We start from the raw sequence: 9,883 nt of genomic DNA, 5'->3' as shown, positions 1-9,883 counted from the left end.
ATCGATACCTATTGATAGAGGTATCGATGCTTTAAGGGTGGTATCGATACATGTAGGATGGTATCGATACCCTTAAAACTTTGAAGGTAATTTCGGTATCGGTACCTTGAGAAGGTATCGATACCCTAGAACATCGAACCTTATTTTGGTATCGATGCATGAAGAGGTATCGATACCCTTAAAGGGTGGTATCGGTACCCTTAGGGTGGTACCGATACCTCTAAGCATGAAATGAAATATAAGGTTTCTAGCATATCAAGTTATTATGATTTGATATTAGTGAGTTAAGAATGATATTGATTTTAGATTGTTTTGTGTAGTGATTGAACATAATTGAATTCCAGTTAGCTTGGCATTTCAAATATCAACTTGGAAGGATTTGAATTAGACTTTAGTAAGGCAACTTCTCTTTATTGTAATAGAGTTATGGAAGGCTTACGATAAGACAACCTCCATGTTTTTGATCGAAAACTTTATATTTATTTTATGTTTTATTTCAATGTTTTATTCAATTGATATTTTACAAATTTTGTTTTATGACTATATTATGAAAATATGAACCTTGAACATGTGATTATGAGCTTTGAGTCATAGAATGTGCATATACTCTATGAAAGAGAAGCTATGTGAATAAGAAACACTTTGAATAAGGATTGAACCTAATCATGTGATTAAAAACCCAATGTATATGTATGAGGATTTGAGGTATAGTTGGGATGCCAAGAGTTGAGGTTCTATGTGGTCCTTTGGGATAATTATGTGATCCTCCGGGACAAATATGTAGCACTTCGGTGAAAAACCTATGTGGCACTTCGGTGCAAACTGTGGTCCTTCGGGACAATTATGTGGCACTTCGATGCAAATTACGAGTTGTGGTGACAACATTAGTGCACAACTTCATAGTACTCAAATTCCTAGATTTCTCACTAGTATACCTTGGACAACTTGGAACAAAGACATACAAAGTATAATTATTCATAAGTATACCTTTGATATGGAAATTAAGAAATTTCTCTGAAGATTAGTTCGAATAAAACAAATAAGATTTTTGTTAATAAGTTAGCACTATTAGTATTACCTCACAAAGTCATCGACTTAGCGTGTGTTTTCTCACTCGTAGGTTTGAAGAAATTTGAAGGTTGATTTGGGTCGAGGATAACATACACTTCAGAAGATCAGATCAGAACAAATTAAATGTAGGTTTTTGGTTCATTTTGTAAAAACTGTTGGCATGTATTATACGTTTAATTTGAAATACTCTGGTCAATTTTGTAAACTTATATATATTTTGTATTGTGTAAACTCTCACTTTTGGTTATTTATGTGAATTTATGTGAAATGATTTTCTATTAAGAATAGTATTATTTTTATCTTAATTTGAATAAAAAAATTTAAATTTATTCCTATTTGTGAATTTCTTATGTTTTGAAAAGTCAAATGTGACACCTCGGATTTGTATCTGGGTCGGGTACAGGTTAGGGGTGTTACATTTAATGGTATCAGAGCTAAGGTTTAAGTGATTTTAAGTCCGAAATAGAGTCATTTTCGGTTTTAAAAAGAGTACATGCCAAAATTTAATAAAGTTTTTCTGATCTGATAAGGGATCAATATGATATCCTTGCTAATACCTTTAGTAATTTGATCTTAATAGATGTCTAATTTTGAAGGCTCTCGAAGTGATGTGGGAGATAGAATGGACGAAAATAGTAACTCTGTTGCCCCTAGCAGATAGGGTGAGGAGCAGGCACAACCTAGAGTGTCTGTTCAAGATCAGGGGACGTTCTTGCATACGTTGGACACGATCCTGATGCGTTTCAAACTGTCTGTCTCCTCAGCCCCTAAGATGAATGTCCCTAAAGAACTGAGAAGTTTAGAAGCACCTGAGTTTAAGGGACAAGCGAGAGAAGTTCTGGTTGTTGCTAATATGTAATCAATGATTTGAAAGTGATGCTAGAGAATCTCTATTATCCTGAAATGGAGAAATTGGATGGTGTAGTTTCGTTATTAAGAGGCCAAGCCAGGATTTGGTGGTCTAATATGACGATGAGGGTGGCAAAGAGCATGTGACGTGGTCATTCTTTCTGGAGGAGTTAAGAATAAATACATAAGGGATCAGTTCATTTGGAAGATGAAGCAGGAATTTATGAGTTTAAAGAAAGGGAATCGCATGGTATATGAATTTGAGTGCGAATTGAACAAATTGAGCCGATTTGCTACTAAGTTAGTTCATATAGAGAATGACTCATGTGACTGGTTTGTGGAAGGGTTAAGACCCCGATTGAAAGAGTTATTATTGGCACTTAACCTCTCTTCCTTCCAAGAGGTTTTAAACTGAGCTAAAGCTCTAGAGCGAGCTCAAAATGAAAGGTTTGTGGAGTAGCAGACGCAATAGAATAAAAGATCTGGTGCATCATCCGGTTCTTCGCAATCAAAGAAGAGTAGAGGTTCAAGTTCTTGACCTCATACCAGAGCAGAATCCGCAGCATCCTCTGGTAGAGGATCAAATCCGAGAAGAGCAAGACAAGCTTGTTCGGTAGAATCCGGAGTGGACAAGCCGAAACAATGTCATCACTGTGGGAAAAACCATAGTGGAGTATGTAGATGGGTCTTCGGAGCTTATTTTAAATGTGGAGAGGCATGGCATTTTATTCAAGACTTCCCAATGATGACTGGAGAGCCTGCCTAGATAGAGAGATCTGTGGCAGCACCAGTGAGAGGAAGAGGTCGAGGAAGAAGAATGAATCAATCAGAGTCTACTGTTTAACCTGAAGTACGTTCTACTGGTTGGGTTTATAATTTGAAGACCAGTGAAGGTTGTGATGACCCAGAAATCATTGCAGGTACTTTTTAGATAACTGGTAAATCTGTCTTAGTATTGATTGATTCAGGCTCAAATTACTCTTATGTCAGTAGTAAATTGATTAAATAATTTAGCCTTCCATTAGAGCTTATTCGTAATGAGATGATTGTGACGAATTCATTATGAAATAGAGCTCGAGTGAGAAAGTCTGTAACGGGTGTCCCAAAAGGTTTTAGGGAATTGAATTCCCTGCTAATCTAATGGAATTACCCTTTGATGAATTTGAGGTTATTTTGGGGATGAACTGGCTTTATCATTATTATGCCAACTTAGACTACCAACGTAAGTGAGTGTAGTTAACGAGTCTTGAGGGATTGGAAGTTAGTGTGCTCAGCGAAAGAATACATTCCTTAGCTAATGTGATATCAGTAATATCGGCTTAGAAGTTGATGCTGTAAGGATGTCAAGCGTACATTGCTAATGTAATTGATGCAAGAGTTATAGGAAGTAAGCTTGAAGATATTTCAACAGTTCGAGAGTTTCCAGATATGTTTCTGGATGATTTGCCTGGGTTACCTCCAGATCTGGAGGTTGAATTTCAGATTGAAGTGATTTCTGGATTGGTACTAATTTCGATGGCTCCTTATAGGATGGCTCCGAATGAGTTGAAAGAGTTAAAGGATTAGTTTCAAGAGCTTTTAGATAAAGGGTTTATTAAGCCTAATGTGTTGCTCCAATGTTATTCGTAAAGAAGAAAAATGGTTCAATACGCCTCTGTATATATTATCGTCAGCTTAACAAGGTGACCATAAAGAACAAGTATCCTCTTCCGAGGATAGATGATTTATTTGATCAACTCAAGGGAGTGGCCATGTTTTCAAAGATAGATTTACGCTCGGGGAATCATCAGTTGAAAATTTAAGAAAAAGATGTTCCTAAAACGGCGTTTAGGACTCGATATAGTCATTATGAGTTTATTGTAATGTCATTTGGGTTTACTAATGCACCTGCATCGTTTATGGACTTGATGAATAGAGTTTTTCAACCATACCTTGATCAGTTTATGGTCGTCTTTATTGATGATATCTTAGTGTATTCTAAGTCGAAAGAAGATCATGATGTTCATCTTCGTGTAGTTCTTCAAACATTGCGAGATAAAAAGCTTTACGTGAAGTTCTCCAAATGTGAGTTTTGGTTATCGAAAGTGGCATTTTTGGGACATGTGGTTTCTGTTGAGGGTATTCGGGTAGATCCACAAAAAGTTAGAGCAGTGTTAGAATGGGAGATTCCAAAAAATGTGTTAGAAGTTCGAAGTTTATTGGGTCTCGAAGGTTAATATCGGAGATTTGTCAAGAACTTTTCAATGATATCTCTGCCTTTAACCAAATTGTTAAGGAAAGATGTACATTTTGAATGGAAACCTGATTTCCAGAGAGGCTTTGAAGCAATAAGAAAGTTTTGACAGAAGCTCTAGTTTTGGTACAATCGGAATCAAACAAGGATTTCACAATTTTCAATGACGCTTCCCATAATGGATTTGGATGTGTCCTAATGAAAGATAGGAAAATAGTTATTTATGCTTCGAGGCAGCTGAAGCCTCATGAAAAGAATTATCCGACGCATGATTTAGAGTTAGCAAATATGGTTTTTGCATTGAAAATTTGGCAATATTATTTGTATGGTGAGCGTTGCTACATCTTCACTGATCATAAGAGTTTGAAGTATTTGTTAACGCAGAAGGAGTTAAATTTGAGGCAGAGAAGTTGGATGAATTGCTGAAAGATTATGACAAGATCATTGATTATTATCCCGAAAAAGTAAATGTCGTAGCGGATGCTCTTAGTCGGAAGACTTTTACAGCTTTGCGTAGCTTGGACACTTGAGTAGTGTTAAAAGAGAATGGTGCATTGATGGCTGAGTTAAGATTGAAATCATTGTTGCAAGATCGGATCAAGGAGTTACAAAAGAAAGATGATAAGTGTCTAGCTTGGTTTGATCGAGTAGAGAAAGACAGACTTGAGGACTTTGTGGTTAAGTCGAATGGATGATTATATTTAAAAAATTGGGTGTATGTCCCTAATGATTGTGAGTTGAGACGAGATATTTTATATAAAGCACATTGTAGTCCTTTACCGATGCACCCAGGAGGAAACAAGATGTATCAAGATTTGAAAGAGAGTTATTGGTGGCCTGGCATGAAGAAGGATATTACGGAATTTGTAACAAAGTGCTTAAATTGTCAACAAGTAAAAGTTGGGCATCAGGTGCCTTCAGGTTTGTTGCAACCCATCTCAATTCCTCAGTGGAAATGGGAAAACATTACAATGGATTTTGTAATGGGTTTGCCTTTGTCTCCAGGGAAGAAGAATTCGATTTGGGTAATTGTAGATCGCCTTAGAAAGACTGCACATTTCATCCCTGTGCGGATGAATTTCTCTATGGAGAAACATACAGAATTGTATATCAAGGAGATAGCACGATTGCATGGGATTCCAATCTCGATAGTGTTTGATAGAGATCCCAGATTCACTTCGAGATTCTAGAAGTCTTTGCAATGAGCTTTGGGAACCGGATTGAATTTTAGCACGACGTTTCATCCTTAGACTGGTGGTCAATTAGAGCGAACAATTCAAATTCTGGAAGACATGTTGAGAGCATATGTGATTGATTTTGTTGGATCATGGGAAAGATATTTTTCGCTTATTGAATTTACCAATAATAACAACTACCAATCTAGCATCAAAATGGCACCGTATAAAGCGTTATATGAAAGAAAGTGTAGGACACCACTCAATTGCTATGAGTTAAAAGATCGGGAAGTGCATCGTCCAGATTTCATTAAAGAAGTGGAAGAAAAGGTTAGGTGATTCAACACAATTTTAAAGTTACCTTGGACAGACAAAAGTCATACGCCGATTTGAAAAGAAAAGAGATTAAATTTCAAATAGGTGATAAGGTGTTTTTGAAGGTGTCACATTGGAAGAAAGTGCTTCGCTTTGGGCGTAAAGGAAAGCCAAGTCTTAGGTTTATTGGATCTTATGAAATTCTGAAAAGGGTTGGACCTATAGCATATCAGTTAGAGTTGCCACCAGAGATGGAAAAGATTCACAATGTCTTTCATGTATCTATTCTTTGACGGTATCGATATGATCTTGCTCACATCATAACTCCAGATGAAATTAAAGTTCAATCCGATTTGTCTTATGAGGAAGAACCTGTTCAGATTTTAGCTTTTAAAACCAAGCAGTTGCATAATAAGACGATTCTGCTAGTTAAGTTTCTATGGAGAAATCATAAAGTAGAAGAAGCTACGTGGGAGCGTGAAGAGGATATGAGAAAGCAATATCCCTACCTTTTTGGGCAATGAAAATTCGAGGACGAATTTTCTTAAGGGGGAGATTTGTAACATCCCAATTATTGGGTAAGTGACCAAATTGTAAGAACTTCTAAACTCAGTGTTTGAATTAGAATAAATCTGTAAACTCAAGGATTTATGTGTAGAGTTTAATGGAAATTTTGGTTTAACGAAGAGGGTAAAATGGTCTTTTTCTAGAGGGATTTTATCCTCCTTTTAATGGAGATGTGCACGTGGGTTTGGGGTGAAAGCAAAGTAACTTATGGAACCATTTTCTTCTCTTTTCTTCTTCTACGTGTGACCCATTTATAAGGTAAGTTTTTCAATTATGTTGGTTTCTTTGAATTTTGGTTGGCTAGTGGAAGTTTGGATGTCATATAAGTTTAAGGAAAGCTTATATAGCATTAAAACAATAAGATGAATGTTTTAGAGATGGATTTGAAAAATGGATTTTTAGATGAATTGTTATTATAGTGTAGTTGTTGATATTATTTGAATTAGTGACATTGCAGATTTGTCACTTATAGGTTGTATTTTGTGACAATTTAATTCGTCATATATTTTAAGATATAAAATATAACGTTTTATTTGTGCCACGAATACGTTTAACATAACTATTTGTCACAGTCTCTTGTCGTTTACATAACAAATTTAAAAGACATCATTAGATTGTGTCACTTAATATTTGACACCATGAATTAACAAAAGAAAATTGTGGAAATTTAGTAACATCTAATTTAAAATCTTATTAGTGATAAATTTCAAATGTTTTTTTATTTTTAAAATTTATGTACTATATATATAAGATTTTTATATTATTACATATATGTATATGTATTTATATGTTCAAGATCTCTTTTATTGTTAAAAAATAATCTTTAGTTAATCATGTTAAAGACAAGTGCTAATAAGATAACTAATGTTGTGCCCCAAAATCGAGATTAAAATAATTAAATATGTTGTGCCCCAAAATCTAGTGGGGTGAGACACTAGATCTCATAAGTAAGGTCAAGGGTTTGAATTCTAACGATTACGAATGTGAGCAAAATGAGTTGGGAGGGTTGCTTTTACCTCTACAGTACTCGATCTGGATCGATCAATAGATCGAATACTAGTGATTATACCAATATCAAATGAAATAAAATAAAAAAGAGATAAAAATATGTTAATCCTTAAAATTGACACTATAAAAAAGAAAATAAGTTGCGAGTGAAAATAAAATAGTAATAATAACAATAACTAAATAAGATAAATAAAAAAAACATTAATGTAAGGACCAATATGTAAAAGAAAAAATTCACTGGGTTACAATAGCAAATAAATTTGACTGAACATGATAGAATTAAGACGAAAATAATAAAGTCGAGGTACTAAAATTAATATAATCCCAAAGGTTGCATAGCAGCGCGGGTCTGCATCCTCTTTTGCTCCTCTGTATTTCCTCATGTCAAACTAAGAAAAATAAAATTCTCTCAACATCCAACCCTAGCTGCTGATGCTTTTAAGCCCTCGTCGTTGTGCTACGGTGACTTTACTGGCGATACTTTGTATCAAAATGACCCACAATGCCTTCGCTTCTCTTCCATCCGAACGAATCTTCTGAAACATGAATAAGGACAAGCAAAACTAGATTGGAGCGTTAGTTTCTTCACTTGTTGGATACACGTTGTTCATCTTCGGATAGGATTGAAATCACGCACTGTTCCTCTTTTCGACTTAGGCTCCTTATCTACCATCTCAATTCACCGGCGAATGCTCCAACTGTCACCAACTTAAGAACCTGACAAGGTAAGCTTTTCCTATTCTCTCCCTTTTGACTCGTTTTCTCCCCATTTGCCCTTCTCAAACTTACTGTTTTCTTTGAATCTGGTGGTCTTGGATTTAACTCGATTGCGAGTTTTGGGTATGGTCAGGGTTATCGAATTCAAATCTTCTTGCTCTAGATTTTCTATATGGGGAAATTCGTGGTTGAAGCCCATGTTTGCTACAGAAGCTTCTGAAACTGATGATAACCAAATTGAAGTTTACGGTTCTAAAAATTGATGATGCCATTAATCCATCAGACTACTGAGGTATAATTTCCAAACTGTTTCACCTAGAAGATTACCCTGTTTCGATTGTGTTTTATAGTCGCCTTAAACTTTTTTTGTTTGCTCGAGAGAAACATGCTTTACTTATATATTTTTTAACTGTCGAGCCCTCTGTTGGTTGAAGTAGAATGATGAACTCATGTTATTGGAAATGATTATTTACATCTTTAGTTACCACGTACCTTCAATCATCAATGGATCAATTTTCATATTCCTCTTAAAAATGTTTTATATTATTTGTCTATAACATTATCTTTATGTAGAATGGTGATTTTTCAATTTTTTGGCGCTCGTTGTGCAGGATGTTGGGCTGGAAAACTTGGGTAATAAAAGCTTTATCAATTTTTTGTTGTAATGGTTTACTTACACGGTTCCATTTGTTTTGGGTCTTCAATCTTTGAATCATCATGAGAATCCTTGGGATTGTGTGTCTCATGTTTAATCTTTGTTCTTTTGTTTTCTTTTAGGGTTTCTCATTTTTTTTGAATTGCCAGGTGGTAATGAGGGTTTTTGTTTACTTTGTGCTCTTCGTCATCACATTGAACTTTCATTGAATTCATCAAGAGTTGTATCGCCTCAAAAGATTTTACAAATTGAATCGTATCCTTTATTTGTCTATTAGTAGCTTGATTAGTTTATAATTAATTGGTTGTTACATAATATGTGATAACCATTGAATGATTCTGATTTAGAATTGAATTTTTAGTAAATTTTGGTCACTTTATTTCTTTAGTCATTGAAATTTTAAGAGATTAACATATTTGTTATCAATGTGCTTGGAAAGGTGTATTTCAAGTATGGAGAGTGACTAGAAAAATACATAAATGAAGTGTGTTCATAATTGTGATTCTTGACTCTCATAGATCTAGGCATTGCATCATTTTTCAGACATCAACTAGAAGATGCTCATGAGATCCTGTAATGCATGTTACATAGGCTTGAAAGGTTTTGACTAAAGCCCAAAAATGGTTTGTCTTCTGTTGATGATTGGCTCGTTAAGAAGGTTTATCATGGTCGCCTGGTGAGTAGGGTATAAATTTTGCAACTTTATCATGGATCATTACCGTCATTTGTAAAAGATGTATGTTATTATTGTAATTTATGTGAATCTCTCCTTTAATGTAATTTATAAAAAGTTGTGGTCTCTATTATAATTTATAAAAGGTTTTATCCTTAATTTTAATTTATAAAATGTTTTGTCCTTAATTTTAATTTATGTAAAGTTTTGTCCTTTTACTAAAATATTGTCATTTAGTGTAATTTATAAAAGTTGTCCTTAAATGTGATTTATAAAAAGTTGTGTTGTATATTGTAATTACTAAAAAGTTTAGACATTTATTGTAATTTTAAGCTTTTTATTTATTATAAAAAATTATGACAATATTTTTTGTCACTAATACAATTATTATATTATTAGTGATGATATTAATAAATAGTGACAAAACTTTATATTATTTGATGACATAATTGTCACTGAATATAATTTTTAAGATGATGTAATACATTAACGTCACTATGTATTTAATAATATATGACGGAAATATATACATCGTCATATTTGACATTTAGTGACACACCTAGCGTGACGTTCGTCGTGATGTCAAATTTTACGTCGCAAAATATAAATAATGACAAATG

General features: G+C 34.2%; 1 long non-coding RNA gene across 1 annotated transcript; it reads left to right on the top strand.

Moving 5' to 3' along the window:
- The first annotated feature begins 7,582 nt into the window (after positions 1-7,582).
- On the top strand, positions 7,583-9,379 carry LOC120138355. The gene is made up of 5 exons (XR_005517534.1): positions 7,583-7,943; positions 8,069-8,227; positions 8,547-8,568; positions 8,740-8,845; positions 9,109-9,379. It is a non-coding gene; the product is annotated as an uncharacterized LOC120138355 (long non-coding RNA).
- Positions 9,380-9,883: the final 504 nt, after the last annotated feature.

Source organism: Hibiscus syriacus, unplaced genomic scaffold (assembly GCF_006381635.1).
Source record: "Hibiscus syriacus cultivar Baekdansim isolate YM2019G1 unplaced genomic scaffold, ASM638163v2 tig00110684_pilon, whole genome shotgun sequence".
Lineage (NCBI taxonomy): Eukaryota > Viridiplantae > Streptophyta > Magnoliopsida > Malvales > Malvaceae > Hibiscus > Hibiscus syriacus.
The sequence above is the reverse complement of the archived record's forward strand: the minus strand, read 5'-3'. Positions and strand labels throughout refer to the sequence as shown.